The sequence below is a fragment of the Cryptomeria japonica genome, unplaced genomic scaffold (genome assembly GCF_030272615.1).
Source record: "Cryptomeria japonica unplaced genomic scaffold, Sugi_1.0 HiC_scaffold_68, whole genome shotgun sequence".
NCBI lineage: Eukaryota > Viridiplantae > Streptophyta > Pinopsida > Cupressales > Cupressaceae > Cryptomeria > Cryptomeria japonica.
In genome coordinates, this window is record NW_026728890.1 from 147,501 (window position 1) to 170,530 (window position 23,030).

The window sequence follows — 23,030 nt, forward strand, 5'->3', positions numbered from 1 at the left end:
CGGAAATTTTAAAATCTCATTTTTTTTTGCCTTTTTCTGGAAATTAGTGAAGGCAGCGCATCAAAGGTGCGCACCTCGCTGCCCACCACGGTGCGCAACGCCGGTGGGCACCCGGGAGTGCTTCGAAGTGTGCTCCAAGGTGCTGCGTGCACGTTGTCGGAGCCCGGTTTGCCCCGGGTGCGCACCTCGCGTGCACCTTCGTCGGGGTGGGCACCTTGGCTGGGTTTGCCCCGGCTGCGCTCCGAAGCGGGGTTATTGGAGCGCCGCCTCTTTTTTTGTCGGAGCGTTTGGTGGGGTTTCTCGCATTGGCTCTTCCGAGGCCCGGTTGCCACCCTGGCGCGCACGAAGTCGGAAGTAGGGTTAATTGCCCGGGTGCGCACCTTTGCCAGGGTGGGCACCTTACCTGGGCTGCGCACCAGGGCGGGCTCAAGATGGCACGCGCGTTCCGTTTTTTTCACTATCTTTCAAAACGGAAATTTTAAAATCTCCTTTTTTTTTTGCCTTTTCTGGAAATTAGTGAAGGCAGCGCATCAAAGGTGCGCACCTCGCTGCCCACCTTGGTGTGCTCTGAGGTGCGCACCCGGGAGCGCTACGAAGTGTGCTCCAAGGTGCGGCGTGCACGTTGTCGGAGCCCGGTTTGCCCCGGGTGCGCACCTCGCCTGCACCTTGGCCGGGGTGGGCACCTTGGCTGGGTTTGCCCAGGGTGCGCTCCGAAGCGGGGTTACTGGAGCGCCCCCTCTTTTTTTGTCAGAGCGTTTGGTGGGGTTTCTCGCATTGGCTCTTCCCAGGCCCGGTTGTTGGGTGCGCTCCCACCCTGGCGCGCGCGAAGTTGGAAGTTGGGTTAATTGCCCGGGCGCGCACCTTCGCCAGGGTGGGCACCTTGGTGCGCACACCTTGGCTGGGCTGCGCACCAGGGCGGGCTCAAGATGGCACCAGCATTCCCTTTTTCTCACTATCTTTCAAAACGGAAATTTTAAAATCTCGTTTTTTTTTTGCCTTTTATGGAAATTAGTGAAGGCATCGCATCAAAGGTGCGCACCTCGCTGCCCACCTTGGTGTGCTCCGAGGTGCCCACCACGGTGCGCAACGCCGGTGCGAACCCGGGAGCGCCCCGATGTGTGCTCCAAGGTGCGGCGTGCACGAAGTCGGACCCCGGTTTGCCCCGGGTGCGCACCTCGCGTGCACCTTGGTGCGCACACCTTGGCTGGGTTGCGCGGCCTGGTGGGCACCATGGTGCGCACCAAGGAGCGCTCCGAAGTGTGCTCCAAGGTGCGGCGTGCACGAAGTCGGAGCCCGGTTTGCCCCGGGTACGCACCTCGCGTGCACCTTCGCCGGGGTGGGCACCTCGGCTGGGTTGCGCGCCCTGGTGCGCACCAAGGAGCGCTCCGAAGTGTGCTCCAAGGTGCGGCGTGCACGAAGTCGGAGCCCGGTTTGCCCCGGGTGCGCACCTCGCGTGCACCTTCGGCGGGGTTGCGCGCCCTGGTGGGCACCATGGTGCGCACCAAGGAGCGCTCCGAAGTGTGCTCCAAGGTGCGGCGTGCACGAAGTCGGAGCCCGGTTTGCCCCGGGTGCGCACCTCGCGTGCACCTTCGGCGGGGTTGCGCGCCCTGGTGGGCACCATGGTGCGCACCAAGGAGCGCTCCGAAGTGTGCTCCAAGGTGCGGCGTGCACGAAGTCGGAGCCCGGTTTGCCCCGGGTGCGCACCTCGCGTGCACCTTCGCCGCGGTGGGCACCATGGCGTGCACGAAGTCGGAGCCCGGTTTGCCCCGGGTGCGCACCTCGCGTGCACCTTCGCCGGGGTGGGCACCTCGGCTGGGTTGCGCGCCCTGGTGCGCACCAAGGAGCGCTCCGAAGTGTGCTCCAAGGTGCGGCGTGCACGAAGTCGGAGCCCGGTTTGCCCCGGGTGCGCACCTCGCGTGCACCTTCGCCAGGGTGGGCACCTCGGTGCGCACACCTTCTCAATGTTTTCTTGCCTTTTCTGGAAATTGGTGAAGGCAGCGCATCAAAGGTGCGCACCTCGGTGTGCTCCGAGGTGCGAACCCGAGAGCGCTCCGAGGTGCCCACGAAGTCGAAAGTCGGGTTAATTGCATTGTTTTCCCCGGGTGCGCTCCGAGGTGCGCAACATCGGCGCGCACCAAGGAGGGCTCCGAAGTGTGCTCCAAGGTGCGCACGATGGCGTGCACCTCTGGTGCGCACGATTCGGAGCTCGGTTTGACCGGGGTGCGCACACCTTGGCTGGGTTGCGCACCTTTTGTGCGCTCCAAGGTGCGCACGAAGTCGGAGCTCGGTTTGCCCCGGGTGCGCACCTTCGCCAGGGTGCGCACCTTGATGCGCACGCCTTGGCTGGGCTGCGCACCTTGGTGGGCGCCATGGTGCGCACCTTTCGTGCGCTCCAAGGTGCGCACGAAGTCGGAGCTCGGTTTGCCCCGGGTGCGCACCTTGGTGGGCGCCATGGTGCACTCCGAGGTGCCCAAGATTGGTGCGCACCAAGGAGCGCTCCGAAGTGCGCTCCAAGGTGCGCGCGAAGTCGAAAGTTGGGTTAATTGTCCGGTTTGCCTCGGGTGCGCACCTTGCGTGCACCTTCGCCAGGGTGGGCGCCTTGGTGCGCACACCTTGGCTGGGCTGCGCACACCTTGGCACCCGCGTTTCCTTCATTTTAAATTTTTTTTTTTTACAATCTCTCAAGTGGGAAATTCTATAATCTCAACTTTTTTTGCCTTTTCAGGAAACTTTTGAATGGAGCGCATCATTGGTGCGCTCCGAAGTGTGCTCCAAAGCTCTCTCCAGCTGCGTGCACCTGCCCCGGCCGCGCACCCGGCCCCGCCCAGCTTCGCTCACCTGTCCCGGGCGTCTGGTGCGGAACCTTAGAGTAAGAAACATCACCGTGCACCTTGGCCAACGTGCGCGACTCGACCGAGCGCGCACTGGCCGAGGTGCACACCGATTTCACCTGGGTGCGCGCGCAGCACCTCGGGCGCACCGGGGTGCGCGCACAACGCCCGGGTTGCACCGTGGCCTGTGTGCTCGGGGCGCCTCGGGTGCGCGCTCGGTGTCGCCCCCGCGCGCGCGGTAGTGCGGGCAGCGCACCCCGGCCCGGCCCGGCCCCGACGAGAACGCAAACGGGCAAAAGGTTTATTCAAATAGCATTGCGATGCCCGGCGAAAAACTAAAAAAGGGTGCAACACCGGGACTTCCCGGGAGGTCACCCATCCCAGTACTACTCCGGCCCAAGCGCGCTTAACTGCGGAGTTCTGATGGGATCCGGTGCACTAACGCTGGTATGATCGCACCCGTTATGAGCTTGTCGCAGTGTGTACTTAGCAAACCGCGACCCACGTGCGAATCCACCCCGGCCACCCACCCCCGTCGAGGTGCACACCCTCCCTCGCGAAGTGCGCCCCGTTCGCCAAGTGTGAGCCCTGCCCGGGTGCGCGCACCTTGCTAGGGCGTCGGGTGTGCACCCGGCCCGGCCTACGTGCGTGCACCTGTAGGGGGCGTCGTGTGCGTGCAGTGTCCCGTCTGCAACGCGGTGCCCACACACCACCTCGGGCGCAACGACCTGCGCTCACATGTGGGCCGAGTGCACCTTGGTGCATGTTCGGGGCGCCTCGGGTGCACGCTCGATCTTGCCCCGGTGCACCAAGGCGCTCGGTTTGCCCCGGGTGCGCACTTGGTGCAAGGTGGGCACCCAAAATAGGGATCAAGCACCAAAACACAAGTTTCGGGATGCAAAATGGGACCCAAGGACCACAAATGCGTTCCAAGACCCATGATGGGTCCACGAGAACAAAAATGTGTTCCGAGACTTAATAAACAAATATTGGGTTTTAGGAGAAGAAACATGCTCTGATGCCCAAAACGAGAATCGACCCCGAAAAGGCCACAGGCCAAAAGTGGGATGCGAGACAAAAAAAAATGGGACCCGAGGACCAAAATTGGGTTCCCAGGTCGAAGACAGGGCAACCGGACAAGAAACGACCTCTAAGGCTCGAAATGAGTCCCGACGACTAAAACTTGACAAGAAGCACCCATCAGGCACCCAACTCGACACCCATGGGATGCCGACCCACCCGGGCTTCCACCTAGCACACCTTGGCACCCACCCACCCTCGCACCCAACCTCGCACCCAACTTAGCACCTTTGAACCCACATTGGCACTCACCCTGACCCTGGCACCTTGGAACCCACATTGGCACTCACCTTGACCCTGGCACCCACCTTTGCACTCACCTTGGGACCCACCCTGGCTCCCACCTCGGCACCCACCCAGACACCCACCTTGGTTCCTTGGCACCCACCTTGGATCCTTGGCACCCACCCCGACACCCACCTTGGCACGCAACTTGGCTACTTGCCACCCACCTTGGCTCCTTGACGCCCACCCCGACAACCACCCCGTGACCTACCCTGGCTAGGGTTGGTGCACACCCACCCTGGTGCCCACCTTGGCACCCACCCTATGACCCACCTTGGCACGCACCTTAGTACCCACCCCGTTACCCACCCTAGGACCCACCCCGTGACCCACCTTGGCCAGGGTGGGTGCCTTGGTGCGCACAACTTGCCTGGGCTGCACACCAGGGCGGGCTCAAGATGGCACCCGCGTTCCGTTTTTTTCACTATCTTTCAAAACGGAAATTTTAAAATCTCATTTTTTTCTTTTTTTTGCCTTTTCTGGAAATTAGTGAAGGCAGGGCATCAAAGGTGCGCAATGCTGGTGCGAACCCGGGAGCGCTCCGATGTGTGCTCCAAGGTGCGGCGTGCACGAAGTCCGAGCCCGGTTTGCCCCGGGTGCGCACCTCGCGTGCACCTTCGCCGGGGTGAGCACCTTGGCTGGGTTGCGCGCCCTGGTGCGTACCAAGGAGCGCTCTGAAGTGTGCTCCAAGGTGCGGCGTGCACGAAGTCGGAGCCCGGTTTGCCCCGGGTGTGCACCTCGGGTGCGCACCTCGCGTGCACCTTCGCTGCGGTGGGCACCTTGGCTGGGTTGCGCGCCTTGGTGGGCACCATGCAGTGCACGAAGTCGGAGCCCGGTTTGCCCCGGGCGCGCACCTCCGCCAGGGTGGGCACCTTGGTGCGCACAACTTGCCTGGGCTGCGCATCAGGAAGGGCTCAAGATGGCACCCGCGTTCCGTTTTTTTCACTATCTTTCAGAACGGAAATTTTAAAATATCGTTTTTTTTTGCCTTTTCTGGAAATTAGTGAAGGCAGCGCATCAAAGGTGCGCAACGCTGGTGCGAACCTGGGAGCGCTCCGATGTGTGCTCCAAGGTGCGGCGTGCACGAAGTCGGAGCCCGGTTTGCCTCGGGTGCGCCCTGGTGGGCACCATGGTGCGCACCAAGGAGCGCTCCGAAGTGTGCTCCAAGGTGCGGCCTGCACGAAGTCGGAGCCCGGTTTGCCCCGGGTGTGCACCTCGGGTGGGCACCTTGGTGCGCATGCCTTGCCTGGGCTGCGCACCAGGGCGGGCTCAAGATGGCACCCGCGTTCCTTTTTTTTCACTATCTTTCAAAACGGAAATTTTAAAATCTCATTTTTTTTTGCCTTTTTCTGGAAATTAGTGAAGGCAGCGCATCAAAGGTGCGCACCTCGCTGCCCACCACGGTGCGCAACGCCGGTGGGCACCCGGGAGTGCTTCGAAGTGTGCTCCAAGGTGCTGCGTGCACGTTGTCGGAGCCCGGTTTGCCCCGGGTGCGCACCTCGCGTGCACCTTCGTCGGGGTGGGCACCTTGGCTTGGTTTGCCCCGGCTGCGCTCCGAAGCGGGGTTATTGGAGCGCCGCCTCTTTTTTTGTCGGAGCGTTTGGTGGGGTTTCTCGCATTGGCTCTTCCGAGGCCCGGTTGCCACCCTGGCGCGCACGAAGTCGGAAGTAGGGTTAATTGCCCGGGTGCGCACCTTTGCCAGGGTGGCACCTTACCTGGGCTGCGCACCAGGGCGGGCTCAAGATGGCACGCGCGTTCCGTTTTTTTCACTATCTTTCAAAACGGAAATTTTAAAATCTCCTTTTTTTTTTGCCTTTTCTGGAAATTAGTGAAGGCAGCGCATCAAAGGTGCGCACCTCGCTGCCCACCTTGGTGTGCTCTGAGGTGCGCACCCGGGAGCGCTACGAAGTGTGCTCCAAGGTGCGGCGTGCACGTTGTCGGAGCCCGGTTTGCCCCGGGTGCGCACCTCGCCTGCACCTTGGCCGGGGTGGGCACCTTGGCTGGGTTTGCCCAGGGTGCGCTCCGAAGCGGGGTTACTGGAGCGCCCCCTCTTTTTTTGTCAGAGAGTTTGGTGGGGTTTCTCGCATTGGCTCTTCCCAGGCCCGGTTGTTGGGTGCGCTCCCACCCTGGCGCGCGCGAAGTTGGAAGTTGGGTTAATTGCCCGGGCGCGCACCTTCGCCAGGGTGGGCACCTTGGTGCGCAAACCTTGGCTGGGCTGCGCACCAGGGCGGGCTCAAGATGGCACCAGCATTCCCTTTTTCTCACTATCTTTCAAAACGGAAATTTTAAAATCTCGTTTTTTTTTTGCCTTTTATGGAAATTAGTGAAGGCATCGCATCAAAGGTGCGCACCTCGCTGCCCACCTTGGTGTGCTCCGAGGTGCCCACCACGGTGCGCAACGCCGGTGCGAACCCGGGAGCGCCCCGATGTGTGCTCCAAGGTGCGGCGTGCACGAAGTCGGACCCCGGTTTGCCCCGGGTGCGCACCTCGCGTGCACCTTGGTGCGCACACCTTGGCTGGGTTGCGCGGCCTGGTGGGCACCATGGTGCGCACCAAGGAGCGCTCCGAAGTGTGCTCCAAGGTGCGGCGTGCACGAAGTCGGAGCCCGGTTTGCCCCGGGTGCGCACCTTCGCCGCGGTGGGCACCATGGCGTGCACGAAGTCGGAGCCCGGTTTGCCCCGGGTGCGCACCTCGCGTGCACCTTCGCCGGGGTGGGCACCTCGGCTGGGTTGCGCGCCCTGGTGCGCACCAAGGAGCGCTCTGAAGTGTGCTCCAAGGTGCGGCGTGCACGAAGTCGGAGCCCGGTTTGCCCCGGGTGTGCACCTCGGGTGCGCACCTCGCGTGCACCTTCGCTGCGGTGGGCACCTTGGCTGGGTTGCGCGCCTTGGTGGGCACCATGCAGTGCACGAAGTCGGAGCCCGGATTGCCCCGGGCGCGCACCTCCGCCAGGGTGGGCACCTTGGTGCGCACAACTTGCCTGGGCTGCGCACCAGGAAGGGCTCAAGATGGCACCCGCGTTCCGTTTTTTTCACTATCTTTCAGAACGAAAATTTTAAAATCTCGTTTTTTTTTGCCTTTTCTGGAAATTAGTGAAGGCAGCGCATCAAAGGTGCGCAACGCTGGTGCGAACCTGGGAGCGCTCCGATGTGTGCTCCAAGGTGCGGCGTGCACGAAGTCGGACCCCGGTTTGCCCCGGGTGCGCACCTCGCGTGCACCTTGGTGCGCACACCTTGGCTGGGTTGCGCGCCCTGGTGGGCACCATGGTGCGCACCAAGGAGCGCTCCGAAGTGTGCTCCAAGGTGCGGCGTGCACGAAGTCGGAGCCCGGTTTGCCCCGGGTGCGCACCTCGCGTGCACCTTCGCCGCGGTGGGCACCATGGCGTGCACGAAGTCGGAGCCCGGTTTGCCCCGGGTGCGCACCTCGCGTGCACCTTCGCCGGGGTGGGCACCTTGGTGTGCAGACCTTGGCTGGGTTGCGCGCCCTGGTGGGCACCATGGTGCGCACCAAGGAGCGCTCCGAAGTGTGCTCCAAGGTGCGGCCTGCACGAAGTCGGAGCCCGGTTTGCCCCGGGTGTGCACCTCGGGTGGGCACCTTGGTGCGCATGCCTTGCCTGGGCTGCGCACCAGGGCGGGCTCAAGATGGCACCCGCGTTCCTTTTTTTTCACTATCTTTCAAAACGGAAATTTTAAAATCTCATTTTTTTTTGCCTTTTTCTGGAAATTAGTGAAGGCAGCGCATCAAAGGTGCGCACCTCGCTGCCCACCACGGTGCGCAACGCCGGTGGGCACCCGGGAGTGCTTCGAAGTGTGCTCCAAGGTGCTGCGTGCACGTTGTCGGAGCCCGGTTTGCCCCGGGTGCGCACCTCGCGTGCACCTTCGTCGGGGTGGGCACCTTGGCTGGGTTTGCCCCGGCTGCGCTCCGAAGCGGGGTTATTGGAGCGCCGCCTCTTTTTTTGTCGGAGCGTTTGGTGGGGTTTCTCGCATTGGCTCTTCCGAGGCCCGGTTGCCACCCTGGCGCGCACGAAGTCGGAAGTAGGGTTAATTGCCCGGGTGCGCACCTTTGCCAGGGTGGGCACCTTACCTGGGCTGCGCACCAGGGCGGGCTCAAGATGGCACGCGCGTTCCGTTTTTTTCACTATCTTTCAAAACGGAAATTTTAAAATCTCCTTTTTTTTTTGCCTTTTCTGGAAATTAGTGAAGGCAGCGCATCAAAGGTGCACACCTCGCTGCCCACCTTGGTGTGCTCTGAGGTGCGCACCCGGGAGCGCTACGAAGTGTGCTCCAAGGTGCGGCGTGCACGTTGTCGGAGCCCGGTTTGCCCCGGGTGCGCACCTCGCCTGCACCTTGGCCGGGGTGGGCACCTTGGCTGGGTTTGCCCAGGGTGCGCTCCGAAGCGGGGTTACTGGAGCGCCCCCTCTTTTTTTGTCAGAGCGTTTGGTGGGGTTTCTCGCATTGGCTCTTCCCAGGCCCGGTTGTTGGGTGCGCTCCCACCCTGGCGCGCGCGAAGTTGGAAGTTGGGTTAATTGCCCGGGCGCGCACCTTCGCCAGGGTGGGCACCTTGGTGCGCACACCTTGGCTGGGCTGCGCACCAGGGCGGGCTCAAGATGGCACCAGCATTCCCTTTTTCTCACTATCTTTCAAAACGGAAATTTTAAAATCTCGTTTTTTTTTTGCCTTTTATGGAAATTAGTGAAGGCATCGCATCAAAGGTGCGCACCTCGCTGCCCACCTTGGTGTGCTCCGAGGTGCCCACCACGGTGCGCAACGCCGGTGCGAACCCGGGAGCGCCCCGATGTGTGCTCCAAGGTGCGGCGTGCACGAAGTCGGACCCCGGTTTGCCCCGGGTGCGCACCTCGCGTGCACCTTGGTGCGCACACCTTGGCTGGGTTGCGCGGCCTGGTGGGCACCATGGTGCGCACCAAGGAGCGCTCCGAAGTGTGCTCCAAGGTGCGGCGTGCACGAAGTCGGAGCCCGGTTTGCCCCGGGTACGCACCTCGCGTGCACCTTCGCCGGGGTGGGCACCTCGGCTGGGTTGCGCGCCCTGGTGCGCACCAAGGAGCGCTCCGAAGTGTGCTCCAAGGTGCGGCGTGCACGAAGTCGGAGCCCGGTTTGCCCCGGGTGCGCACCTCGCGTGCACCTTCGGCGGGGTTGCGCGCCCTGGTGGGCACCATGGTGCGCACCAAGGAGCGCTCCGAAGTGTGCTCCAAGGTGCGGCGTGCACGAAGTCGGAGCCCGGTTTGCCCCGGGTGCGCACCTCGCGTGCACCTTCGGCGGGGTTGCGCGCCCTGGTGGGCACCATGGTGCGCACCAAGGAGCGCTCCGAAGTGTGCTCCAAGGTGCGGCGTGCACGAAGTCGGAGCCCGGTTTGCCCCGGGTGCGCACCTCGCGTGCACCTTCGCCGCGGTGGGCACCATGGCGTGCACGAAGTCGGAGCCCGGTTTGCCCCGGGTGCGCACCTCGCGTGCACCTTCGCCGGGGTGGGCACCTCGGCTGGGTTGCGCGCCCTGGTGCGCACCAAGGAGCGCTCCGAAGTGTGCTCCAAGGTGCGGCGTGCACGAAGTCGGAGCCCGGTTTGCCCCGGGTGCGCACCTCGCGTGCACCTTCGCCAGGGTGGGCACCTCGGTGCGCACACCTTCTCAATGTTTTCTTGCCTTTTCTGGAAATTGGTGAAGGCAGCGCATCAAAGGTGCGCACCTCGGTGTGCTCCGAGGTGCGAACCCGAGAGCGCTCCGAGGTGCCCACGAAGTCGAAAGTCGGGTTAATTGCATTGTTTTCCCCGGGTGCGCTCCGAGGTGCGCAACATCGGCGCGCACCAAGGAGGGCTCCGAAGTGTGCTCCAAGGTGCGCACGATGGCGTGCACCTCTGGTGCGCACGATTCGGAGCTCGGTTTGACCGGGGTGCGCACACCTTGGCTGGGTTGCGCACCTTTTGTGCGCTCCAAGGTGCGCACGAAGTCGGAGCTCGGTTTGCCCCGGGTGCGCACCTTCGCCAGGGTGCGCACCTTGATGCGCACGCCTTGGCTGGGCTGCGCACCTTGGTGGGCGCCATGGTGCGCACCTTTCGTGCGCTCCAAGGTGCGCACGAAGTCGGAGCTCGGTTTGCCCCGGGTGCGCACCTTGGTGGGCGCCATGGTGCACTCCGAGGTGCCCAAGATTGGTGCGCACCAAGGAGCGCTCCGAAGTGCGCTCCAAGGTGCGCGCGAAGTCGAAAGTTGGGTTAATTGTCCGGTTTGCCTCGGGTGCGCACCTTGCGTGCACCTTCGCCAGGGTGGGCGCCTTGGTGCGCACACCTTGGCTGGGCTGCGCACACCTTGGCACCCGCGTTTCCTTCATTTTAAATTTTTTTTTTTTACAATCTCTCAAGTGGGAAATTCTATAATCTCAACTTTTTTTGCCTTTTCAGGAAACTTTTGAATGGAGCGCATCATTGGTGCGCTCCGAAGTGTGCTCCAAAGCTCTCTCCAGCTGCGTGCACCTGCCCCGGCCGCGCACCCGGCCCCGCCCAGCTTCGCTCACCTGTCCCGGGCGTCTGGTGCGGAACCTTAGAGTAAGAAACATCACCGTGCACCTTGGCCAACGTGCGCGACTCGACCGAGCGCGCACTGGCCGAGGTGCACACCGATTTCACCTGGGTGCGCGCGCAGCACCTCGGGCGCACCGGGGTGCGCGCACAACGCCCGGGTTGCACCGTGGCCTGTGTGCTCGGGGCGCCTCGGGTGCGCGCTCGGTGTCGCCCCCGCGCGCGCGGTAGTGCGGGCAGCGCACCCCGGCCCGGCCCGGCCCCGACGAGAACGCAAACGGGCAAAAGGTTTATTCAAATAGCATTGCGATGCCCGGCGAAAAACTAAAAAAGGGTGCAACACCGGGACTTCCCGGGAGGTCACCCATCCCAGTACTACTCCGGCCCAAGCGCGCTTAACTGCGGAGTTCTGATGGGATCCGGTGCACTAACGCTGGTATGATCGCACCCGTTATGAGCTTGTCGCAGTGTGTACTTAGCAAACCGCGACCCACGTGCGAATCCACCCCGGCCACCCACCCCCGTCGAGGTGCACACCCTCCCTCGCGAAGTGCGCCCCGTTCGCCAAGTGTGAGCCCTGCCCGGGTGCGCGCACCTTGCTAGGGCGTCGGGTGTGCACCCGGCCCGGCCTACGTGCGTGCACCTGTAGGGGGCGTCGTGTGCGTGCAGTGTCCCGTCTGCAACGCGGTGCCCACACACCACCTCGGGCGCAACGACCTGCGCTCACATGTGGGCCGAGTGCACCTTGGTGCATGTTCGGGGCGCCTCGGGTGCACGCTCGATCTTGCCCCGGTGCACCAAGGCGCTCGGTTTGCCCCGGGTGCGCACTTGGTGCAAGGTGGGCACCCAAAATAGGGATCAAGCACCAAAACACAAGTTTCGGGATGCAAAATGGGACCCAAGGACCACAAATGCGTTCCAAGACCCATGATGGGTCCACGAGAACAAAAATGTGTTCCGAGACTTAATAAACAAATATTGGGTTTTAGGAGAAGAAACATGCTCTGATGCCCAAAACGAGAATCGACCCCGAAAAGGCCACAGGCCAAAAGTGGGATGCGAGACAAAAAAAAATGGGACCCGAGGACCAAAATTGGGTTCCCAGGTCGAAGACAGGGCAACCGGACAAGAAACGACCTCTAAGGCTCGAAATGAGTCCCGACGACTAAAACTTGACAAGAAGCACCCATCAGGCACCCAACTCGACACCCATGGGATGCCGACCCACCCGGGCTTCCACCTAGCACACCTTGGCACCCACCCACCCTCGCACCCAACCTCGCACCCAACTTAGCACCTTTGAACCCACATTGGCACTCACCCTGACCCTGGCACCTTGGAACCCACATTGGCACTCACCTTGACCCTGGCACCCACCTTTGCACTCACCTTGGGACCCACCCTGGCTCCCACCTCGGCACCCACCCAGACACCCACCTTGGTTCCTTGGCACCCACCTTGGATCCTTGGCACCCACCCCGACACCCACCTTGGCACGCAACTTGGCTACTTGCCACCCACCTTGGCTCCTTGACGCCCACCCCGACAACCACCCCGTGACCTACCCTGGCTAGGGTTGGTGCACACCCACCCTGGTGCCCACCTTGGCACCCACCCTATGACCCACCTTGGCACGCACCTTAGTACCCACCCCGTTACCCACCCTAGGACCCACCCCGTGACCCACCTTGGCCAGGGTGGGTGCCTTGGTGCGCACAACTTGCCTGGGCTGCACACCAGGGCGGGCTCAAGATGGCACCCGCGTTCCGTTTTTTTCACTATCTTTCAAAACGGAAATTTTAAAATCTCATTTTTTTCTTTTTTTTGCCTTTTCTGGAAATTAGTGAAGGCAGCGCATCAAAGGTGCGCAATGCTGGTGCGAACCCGGGAGCGCTCCGATGTGTGCTCCAAGGTGCGGCGTGCACGAAGTCCGAGCCCGGTTTGCCCCGGGTGCGCACCTCGCGTGCACCTTCGCCGGGGTGAGCACCTTGGCTGGGTTGCGCGCCCTGGTGCGTACCAAGGAGCGCTCTGAAGTGTGCTCCAAGGTGCGGCGTGCACGAAGTCGGAGCCCGGTTTGCCCCGGGTGTGCACCTCGGGTGCGCACCTCGCGTGCACCTTCGCTGCGGTGGGCACCTTGGCTGGGTTGCGCGCCTTGGTGGGCACCATGCAGTGCACGAAGTCGGAGCCCGGTTTGCCCCGGGCGCGCACCTCCGCCAGGGTGGGCACCTTGGTGCGCACAACTTGCCTGGGCTGCGCATCAGGAAGGGCTCAAGATGGCACCCGCGTTCCGTTTTTTTCACTATCTTTCAGAACGGAAATTTTAAAATATCGTTTTTTTTTGCCTTTTCTGGAAATTAGTGAAGGCAGCGCATCAAAGGTGCGCAACGCTGGTGCGAACCTGGGAGCGCTCCGATGTGTGCTCCAAGGTGCGGCGTGCACGAAGTCGGAGCCCGGTTTGCCTCGGGTGCGCCCTGGTGGGCACCATGGTGCGCACCAAGGAGCGCTCCGAAGTGTGCTCCAAGGTGCGGCCTGCACGAAGTCGGAGCCCGGTTTGCCCCGGGTGTGCACCTCGGGTGGGCACCTTGGTGCGCATGCCTTGCCTGGGCTGCGCACCAGGGCGGGCTCAAGATGGCACCCGCGTTCCTTTTTTTTCACTATCTTTCAAAACGGAAATTTTAAAATCTCATTTTTTTTTGCCTTTTTCTGGAAATTAGTGAAGGCAGCGCATCAAAGGTGCGCACCTCGCTGCCCACCACGGTGCGCAACGCCGGTGGGCACCCGGGAGTGCTTCGAAGTGTGCTCCAAGGTGCTGCGTGCACGTTGTCGGAGCCCGGTTTGCCCCGGGTGCGCACCTCGCGTGCACCTTCGTCGGGGTGGGCACCTTGGCTTGGTTTGCCCCGGCTGCGCTCCGAAGCGGGGTTATTGGAGCGCCGCCTCTTTTTTTGTCGGAGCGTTTGGTGGGGTTTCTCGCATTGGCTCTTCCGAGGCCCGGTTGCCACCCTGGCGCGCACGAAGTCGGAAGTAGGGTTAATTGCCCGGGTGCGCACCTTTGCCAGGGTGGCACCTTACCTGGGCTGCGCACCAGGGCGGGCTCAAGATGGCACGCGCGTTCCGTTTTTTTCACTATCTTTCAAAACGGAAATTTTAAAATCTCCTTTTTTTTTTGCCTTTTCTGGAAATTAGTGAAGGCAGCGCATCAAAGGTGCGCACCTCGCTGCCCACCTTGGTGTGCTCTGAGGTGCGCACCCGGGAGCGCTACGAAGTGTGCTCCAAGGTGCGGCGTGCACGTTGTCGGAGCCCGGTTTGCCCCGGGTGCGCACCTCGCCTGCACCTTGGCCGGGGTGGGCACCTTGGCTGGGTTTGCCCAGGGTGCGCTCCGAAGCGGGGTTACTGGAGCGCCCCCTCTTTTTTTGTCAGAGAGTTTGGTGGGGTTTCTCGCATTGGCTCTTCCCAGGCCCGGTTGTTGGGTGCGCTCCCACCCTGGCGCGCGCGAAGTTGGAAGTTGGGTTAATTGCCCGGGCGCGCACCTTCGCCAGGGTGGGCACCTTGGTGCGCAAACCTTGGCTGGGCTGCGCACCAGGGCGGGCTCAAGATGGCACCAGCATTCCCTTTTTCTCACTATCTTTCAAAACGGAAATTTTAAAATCTCGTTTTTTTTTTGCCTTTTATGGAAATTAGTGAAGGCATCGCATCAAAGGTGCGCACCTCGCTGCCCACCTTGGTGTGCTCCGAGGTGCCCACCACGGTGCGCAACGCCGGTGCGAACCCGGGAGCGCCCCGATGTGTGCTCCAAGGTGCGGCGTGCACGAAGTCGGACCCCGGTTTGCCCCGGGTGCGCACCTCGCGTGCACCTTGGTGCGCACACCTTGGCTGGGTTGCGCGGCCTGGTGGGCACCATGGTGCGCACCAAGGAGCGCTCCGAAGTGTGCTCCAAGGTGCGGCGTGCACGAAGTCGGAGCCCGGTTTGCCCCGGGTGCGCACCTTCGCCGCGGTGGGCACCATGGCGTGCACGAAGTCGGAGCCCGGTTTGCCCCGGGTGCGCACCTCGCGTGCACCTTCGCCGGGGTGGGCACCTCGGCTGGGTTGCGCGCCCTGGTGCGCACCAAGGAGCGCTCTGAAGTGTGCTCCAAGGTGCGGCGTGCACGAAGTCGGAGCCCGGTTTGCCCCGGGTGTGCACCTCGGGTGCGCACCTCGCGTGCACCTTCGCTGCGGTGGGCACCTTGGCTGGGTTGCGCGCCTTGGTGGGCACCATGCAGTGCACGAAGTCGGAGCCCGGATTGCCCCGGGCGCGCACCTCCGCCAGGGTGGGCACCTTGGTGCGCACAACTTGCCTGGGCTGCGCACCAGGAAGGGCTCAAGATGGCACCCGCGTTCCGTTTTTTTCACTATCTTTCAGAACGGAAATTTTAAAATCTCGTTTTTTTTTGCCTTTTCTGGAAATTAGTGAAGGCAGCGCATCAAAGGTGCGCAACGCTGGTGCGAACCTGGGAGCGCTCCGATGTGTGCTCCAAGGTGCGGCGTGCACGAAGTCGGACCCCGGTTTGCCCCGGGTGCGCACCTCGCGTGCACCTTGGTGCGCACACCTTGGCTGGGTTGCGCGCCCTGGTGGGCACCATGGTGCGCACCAAGGAGCGCTCCGAAGTGTGCTCCAAGGTGCGGCGTGCACGAAGTCGGAGCCCGGTTTGCCCCGGGTGCGCACCTCGCGTGCACCTTCGCCGCGGTGGGCACCATGGCGTGCACGAAGTCGGAGCCCGGTTTGCCCCGGGTGCGCACCTCGCGTGCACCTTCGCCGGGGTGGGCACCTTGGTGTGCAGACCTTGGCTGGGTTGCGCGCCCTGGTGGGCACCATGGTGCGCACCAAGGAGCGCTCCGAAGTGTGCTCCAAGGTGCGGCCTGCACGAAGTCGGAGCCCGGTTTGCCCCGGGTGTGCACCTCGGGTGGGCACCTTGGTGCGCATGCCTTGCCTGGGCTGCGCACCAGGGCGGGCTCAAGATGGCACCCGCGTTCCTTTTTTTTCACTATCTTTCAAAACGGAAATTTTAAAATCTCATTTTTTTTTGCCTTTTTCTGGAAATTAGTGAAGGCAGCGCATCAAAGGTGCGCACCTCGCTGCCCACCACGGTGCGCAACGCCGGTGGGCACCCGGGAGTGCTTCGAAGTGTGCTCCAAGGTGCTGCGTGCACGTTGTCGGAGCCCGGTTTGCCCCGGGTGCGCACCTCGCGTGCACCTTCGTCGGGGTGGGCACCTTGGCTGGGTTTGCCCCGGCTGCGCTCCGAAGCGGGGTTATTGGAGCGCCGCCTCTTTTTTTGTCGGAGCGTTTGGTGGGGTTTCTCGCATTGGCTCTTCCGAGGCCCGGTTGCCACCCTGGCGCGCACGAAGTCGGAAGTAGGGTTAATTGCCCGGGTGCGCACCTTTGCCAGGGTGGGCACCTTACCTGGGCTGCGCACCAGGGCGGGCTCAAGATGGCACGCGCGTTCCGTTTTTTTCACTATCTTTCAAAACGGAAATTTTAAAATCTCCTTTTTTTTTTGCCTTTTCTGGAAATTAGTGAAGGCAGCGCATCAAAGGTGCGCACCTCGCTGCCCACCTTGGTGTGCTCTGAGGTGCGCACCCGGGAGCGCTACGAAGTGTGCTCCAAGGTGCGGCGTGCACGTTGTCGGAGCCCGGTTTGCCCCGGGTGCGCACCTCGCCTGCACCTTGGCCGGGGTGGGCACCTTGGCTGGGTTTGCCCAGGGTGCGCTCCGAAGCGGGGTTACTGGAGCGCCCCCTCTTTTTTTGTCAGAGCGTTTGGTGGGGTTTCTCGCATTGGCTCTTCCCAGGCCCGGTTGTTGGGTGCGCTCCCACCCTGGCGCGCGCGAAGTTGGAAGTTGGGTTAATTGCCCGGGCGCGCACCTTCGCCAGGGTGGGCACCTTGGTGCGCACACCTTGGCTGGGCTGCGCACCAGGGCGGGCTCAAGATGGCACCAGCATTCCCTTTTTCTCACTATCTTTCAAAACGGAAATTTTAAAATCTCGTTTTTTTTTTGCCTTTTATGGAAATTAGTGAAGGCATCGCATCAAAGGTGCGCACCTCGCTGCCCACCTTGGTGTGCTCCGAGGTGCCCACCACGGTGCGCAACGCCGGTGCGAACCCGGGAGCGCCCCGATGTGTGCTCCAAGGTGCGGCGTGCACGAAGTCGGACCCCGGTTTGCCCCGGGTGCGCACCTCGCGTGCACCTTGGTGCGCACACCTTGGCTGGGTTGCGCGGCCTGGTGGGCACCATGGTGCGCACCAAGGAGCGCTCCGAAGTGTGCTCCAAGGTGCGGCGTGCACGAAGTCGGAGCCCGGTTTGCCCCGGGTACGCACCTCGCGTGCACCTTCGCCGGGGTGGGCACCTCGGCTGGGTTGCGCGCCCTGGTGCGCACCAAGGAGCGCTCCGAAGTGTGCTCCAAGGTGCGGCGTGCACGAAGTCGGAGCCCGGTTTGCCCCGGGTGCGCACCTCGCGTGCACCTTCGGCGGGGTTGCGCGCCCTGGTGGGCACCATGGTGCGCACCAAGGAGCGCTCCGAAGTGTGCTCCAAGGTGCGGCGTGCACGAAGTCGGAGCCCGGTTTGCCCCGGGTGCGCACCTCGCGTGCACCTTCGGCGGGGTTGCGCGCCCTGGTGGGCACCATGGTGCGCACCAAGGAGCGCTCCGAAGTGTGCTCCAAGGTGCGGCGTGCACGAAGTCGGAGCCCGGTTTGCCCCGGGTGCGCACCTCGCGTGCACCTTCGCCGCGGTGGGCACCATGGCGTGCACGAAGTCGGAGCCCGGTTTGCCCCGGGTGCGCACCTCGCGTGCACCTTCGCCGGGGTGGGCACCTCGGCTGGGTTGCGCGCCCTGGTGCGCACCAAGGAGCGCTCCGAAGTGTGCTCCAAGGTGCGGCGTGCACGAAGTCGGAGCCCGGTTTGCCCCGGGTGCGCACCTCGCGTGCACCTTCGCCAGGGTGGGCACCTCGGTGCGCACACCTTCTCAATGTTTTCTTGCCTTTTCTGGAAATTGGTGAAGGCAGCGCATCAAAGGTGCGCACCTCGGTGTGCTCCGAGGTGCGAACCCGAGAGCGCTCCGAGGTGCCCACGAAGTCGAAAGTCGGGTTAATTGCATTGTTTTCCCCGGGTGCGCTCCGAGGTGCGCAACATCGGCGCGCACCAAGGAGGGCTCCGAAGTGTGCTCCAAGGTGCGCACGATGGCGTGCACCTCTGGTGCGCACGATTCGGAGCTCGGTTTGACCGGGGTGCGCACACCTTGGCTGGGTTGCGCACCTTTTGTGCGCTCCAAGGTGCGCACGAAGTCGGAGCTCGGTTTGCCCCGGGTGCGCACCTTCGCCAGGGTGCGCACCTTGATGCGCACGCCTTGGCTGGGCTGCGCACCTTGGTGGGCGCCATGGTGCGCACCTTTCGTGCGCTCCAAGGTGCGCACGAAGTCGGAGCTCGGTTTGCCCCGGGTGCGCACCTTGGTGGGCGCCATGGTGCACTCCGAGGTGCCCAAGATTGGTGCGCACCAAGGAGCGCTCCGAAGTGCGCTCCAAGGTGCGCGCGAAGTCGAAAGTTGGGTTAATTGTCCGGTTTGCCTCGGGTGCGCACCTTGCGTGCACCTTCGCCAGGGTGGGCGCCTTGGTGCGCACACCTTGGCTGGGCTGCGCACACCTTGGCACCCGCGTTTCCTTCATTTTAAATTTTTTTTTTTTACAATCTCTCAAGTGGGAAATTCTATAATCTCAACTTTTTTTGCCTTTTCAGGAAACTTTTGAATGGAGCGCATCATTGGTGCGCTCCGAAGTGTGCTCCAAAGCTCTCTCCAGCTGCGTGCACCTGCCCCGGCCGCGCACCCGGCCCCGCCCAGCTTCGCTCACCTGTCCCGGGCGTCTGGTGCGGAACCTTAGAGTAAGAAACATCACCGTGCACCTTGGCCAACGTGCGCGACTCGACCGAGCGCGCACTGGCCGAGGTGCACACCGATTTCACCTGGGTGCGCGCGCAGCACCTCGGGCGCACCGGGGTGCGCGCACAACGCCCGGGTTGCACCGTGGCCTGTGTGCTCGGGGTGCCTCGGGTGCGCGCTCGGTGTCGCCCCCGCGCGCGCGGTAGTGCGGGCAGCGCACCCCGGCCCGGCCCGGCCCCGACGAGAACGCAAACGGGCAAAAGGTTTATTCAAATAGCATTGCGACGCCCGGCGAAAAACTAAAAAAGGGTGCAACACCGGGACTTCCCGGGAGGTCACCCATCCCAGTACTACTCCGGCCCAAGCGCGCTTAACTGCGGAGTTCTGATGGGATCCGGTGCACTAATGCTGGTATGATCGCACCCGTTATGAGCTTGTCGCAGTGTGTACTTAGCAAACCGCGACCCACGTGCGAATCCACCCCGGCCACCCACCCCCGTCGAGGTGCACACCCTCCCTCGCGAAGTGCGCCCCGTTCGCCAAGTGTGAGCCCTGCCCGGGTGCGCGCACCTTGCTAGGGCGTCGGGTGTGCACCCGGCCCGGCCTACGTGCGTGCACCTGGAGGGGGCGTCGTGTGCGTGCAGTGTCCCGTCTGCAACGCGGTGCCCACACACCACCTCGGGCGCAACGACCTGCGCTCACATGTGGGCCGAGTGCACCTTGGTGCATGTTCGGGGCGCCTCGGGTGCACGCTCGATCTTGCCCCGGTGCACCAAGGCGCTCGGTTTGCCCCGGGTGCGCACTTGGTGCAAGGTGGGCACCCAAAATAGGGATCAAGCACCAAAACACAAGTTTCGGGATGCAAAATGGGACCCAAGGACCACAAATGCGTTCCAAGACCCATGATGGGTCCACGAGAACAAAAATGTGTTCCGAGACTTAATAAACAAATATTGGGTTTTAGGAGAAGAAACATGCTCTGATGCCCAAAACGAGAATCGACCCCGAAAAGGCCACAGGCCAAAAGTGGGATGCGAGACAAAAAAAAATGGGACCCGAGGACCAAAATTGGGTTCCCAGGTCGAAGACAGGGCAACCGGACAAGAAACGACCTCTAAGGCTCGAAATGAGTCCCGACGACTAAAACTTGACAAGAAGCACCCATCAGGCACCCAACTCGACACCCATGGGATGCCGACCCACCCGGGCTTCCACCTAGCACACCTTGGCACCCACCCACCCTCGCACCCAACCTCGCACCCAACTTAGCACCTTTGAACCCACATTGGCACTCACCCTGACCCTGGCACCTTGGAACCCACATTGGCACTCACCTTGACCCTGGCACCCACCTTTGCACTCACCTTGGGACCCACCCTGGCTCCCACCTCGGCACCCACCCAGACACCCACCTTGGTTCCTTGGCACCCACCTTGGATCCTTGGCACCCACCCCGACACCCACCTTGGCACGCAACTTGGCTACTTGCCACCCACCTTGGCTCCTTGACGCCCACCCCGACAACCACCCCGTGACCTACCCTGGCTAGGGTTGGTGCACACCCACCCTGGTGCCCACCTTGGCACCCACCCTATGACCCACCTTGGCACGCACCTTAGTACCCACCCCGTTACCCACCCTAGGACCCACCCCGTGACCCACCTTGGCCAGGGTGGGTGCACCCACCCTGGTGCCCACCTTGGCACCCACCCATCCTAGCACCCAGCCTGTGACCGGGCTTGGAACCCAACCTTGCACCCGCACCCGTCTTGGCCAGTGTGGGTGCGCACCCATCCTGGCACCCACGTTGTGACACACCCTTTAACCCACGCACCCTAGCACCCACGTTGGCACCCACCTTGGAACCCAACCTAGCAACTTGGCACCCACCCCGTGACCCACCTTGGCATCCACCATAGCAGTCGCCGACTTGGCACCCACCTCGGCACCCACCTTGACACTTGTGGACCCACCTTGCCACTCACCCTAGCATCGACCCATCCTAGCACCCACCCTGGCACCTTTGCACCCTAGCACTCACCCATCCTAGCACCTAACCTGTGACCCACCTTGACACTCACCCTCGCACCCACCTTGGAACCCAACCTAGCACCCACCCACCCTGACACCAACCCTAGCACCTACCCACCCTTGCACCCACCCTGTGACCCATCTTGGCACCCACCCATCCTACCACTCAACCTATCACCCACCTTCTCACCCACCTTGGCATCCACCTTAGCACCCACCCACACTGGCACCTTGGCACCCACCTCGGGCAAGGTGGGTGCACACCCACCCTGGCACCCAATTTAGAACCCACCGAGCATGTTACCCACCTTGGCACCCACATTGCAGCCCACCCTAGTACCCACCCTATGACCCACATTGGCATCCACACCCTAGCACCCAGGCACCTCGACACCCGCCTTGACACCCACCCTAGCACTGAACCTGTGACCCACCTTGGAACTCACCCTAGAACCCACCCACCCTGTGAACCACCTTGGCATCCACCTTAGCACCCACCCACCTTGGCACCCACTCTAGCACTCACCCATCCTAACACCCAACTTGTTACCCACCTTGGCACCCGCCCTCGCGTCCACCTTGAAACCCACCCTAGCACCCACCCACGCAGGAGCCCACCTTGGCACCCAACCTAACACCCACGCATCCTGGCACCCAACTTGTGACCCACCTTGGAACCCACCCTAGTACCCACCTTTGAACCCACTATATCACCAACCCACCTTGGCACCCACCCTATGACCCTCTTTGGAATCCACCCTAGCACGCACCCACCCTGGCACCCACCATGGAGCGCACCCTAGCACCCACCCACCTCGGCACGCACCTCAACACCCACCTTGGTGTGCGCACTGCGCCAACCTCTCAAAGACCCTATGTGGTGCGCTCCAAAGTGTACACCTTTGGTGCGCTCCAAGGTGCGCACCTTTGGTGCACACCGAGGTGCACACCAAAGTGTGCACCGAGGTGAGCACCAAAGTGCACTCCAGGGTGCACACCAAGGCGTGCACCTTTGGTGCGGTCAATGCAAACGAATTCGGAAGTTGGGGTCGATGTCCTAATCGCTGCTGCAGACTACACGTATGAGAATCGGACAAATAGCTTTATATAGGGGAGGTGTTGCGTTTGATGGGTCGACTCCCCTGGTTGTGTGCACTGCACCAACTTCAAAGACCCTGTCTTGTTTAAGAAGTCAAAAGTTGGGGTGGATGTCCTAATCATTGCTGCAGTCTACGCATGTATGAGAATCAGACAAATAGCTTATATAGGGGAGGTGTTGCATTCGGTGGGTTGACTCCCCTGGTTGTGCGCACTGCGCCAACCTCAAAGACCCCGCATAGCAGAAGAAGTCGGAAGTCGGATTTTGGTGAGCACCAAGGCGTGCACCTTTGGTGCGGTCAACGCAGACGAATTCAGAAGTTGGGGTGGATGTCCTAATCGTTGTTGCAGGCTACACATGTATGAGAATCAGACAAATAGCTTATATAGGGGAGGTGTTGGGTTTGATGGGTCAACTCCCTTGGTTGTGCGCATTACGCCAACCTCAAAGACCTTGTTTTCGTTAAGAAGTCAAAAGTTGGGGTCAATGTCCTAATGGCTCCTGCAGGCTACACATGTATGAGAATCGGACAAATAGCTTATATAGGGGAGGTGTTGGGTTTGATGGGTCGACTCCCCTGGTTGTGCGCATTACGTCAACCTCAAAGACCTTGTTTTCGTTAAGAAGTCAAAAGTTGGGGTCGATGTCCTAATTGCTCCTGTAGACTACACATGTATGAGAATCAGACAAATAGCTTATATAGGGGAGGTGTTGGGTTTGATGGGTTGACTCCCCTAGTTGTTCGCATTACACCAACCTCAAAGACCTTGTTTTCGTTTAGAAGCCGAAAGTTGGGGTCGATGTCCTAATTGCTCCTGCAGGCTACGCATGTATGAGAATCAGACAAATAGCTTATATAGGGGAGGTGTTGGGTTTGATGGGTCGACTCCCCTGGTTGTGCGCATTGCGCCAACCTCAAAGACCCTGCATTGCGGATGAAGTCGAAAGTCAGAGTTTGGTGTGCTACAAGGTGTGGTCGAAGGTGCTCACCTAGGTGTGCACCTTTGGAGCACAGGAAAAGTGCCCTCCAAAAGTGCGCACCTTTGGAGTGCACAAAAGTGCCCTCCAAAAGTGCGCACCTTTGGAGCGCAGAAAAGTGCCCTCCAAAAAGTGCCCTCCAAAAGTGCGCACCTTTGGAGCGCAGAAAAGTGCCCTCCAAAAAGTGCCCTCCAAAAGTGCGCACCTTTGGAGCGCAGAAAAGTGCCCTCCAAAAAGTGCCCTCCAAAAGTGCGCACCTTTGGAGCGCAGAAAAGTGCCCTCCAAAAAGTGCCCTCCAAAAGTGCGCAC

General features: G+C 61.9%; 3 non-coding genes across 3 annotated transcripts; all 3 read right to left on the reverse strand.

Annotated features, from left to right (window-relative positions):
- Positions 1–3,173: 3,173 nt before the first annotated feature.
- LOC131863710 (5S ribosomal RNA) lies at positions 3,174–3,292 on the reverse strand. Its single transcript, XR_009362606.1, has one exon. It is a non-coding gene; the product is annotated as a 5S ribosomal RNA (ribosomal RNA).
- Positions 3,293–11,046: 7,754 nt separating this feature from the next.
- Positions 11,047–11,165, reverse strand: LOC131863722 (5S ribosomal RNA). The gene has a single exon (XR_009362617.1). It is a non-coding gene; the product is annotated as a 5S ribosomal RNA (ribosomal RNA).
- Positions 11,166–18,919: 7,754 nt separating this feature from the next.
- On the reverse strand, positions 18,920–19,038 carry LOC131863764 (5S ribosomal RNA). The gene has a single exon (XR_009362659.1). It is a non-coding gene; the product is annotated as a 5S ribosomal RNA (ribosomal RNA).
- Between the last annotated feature and the right edge of the window lie 3,992 nt (positions 19,039–23,030).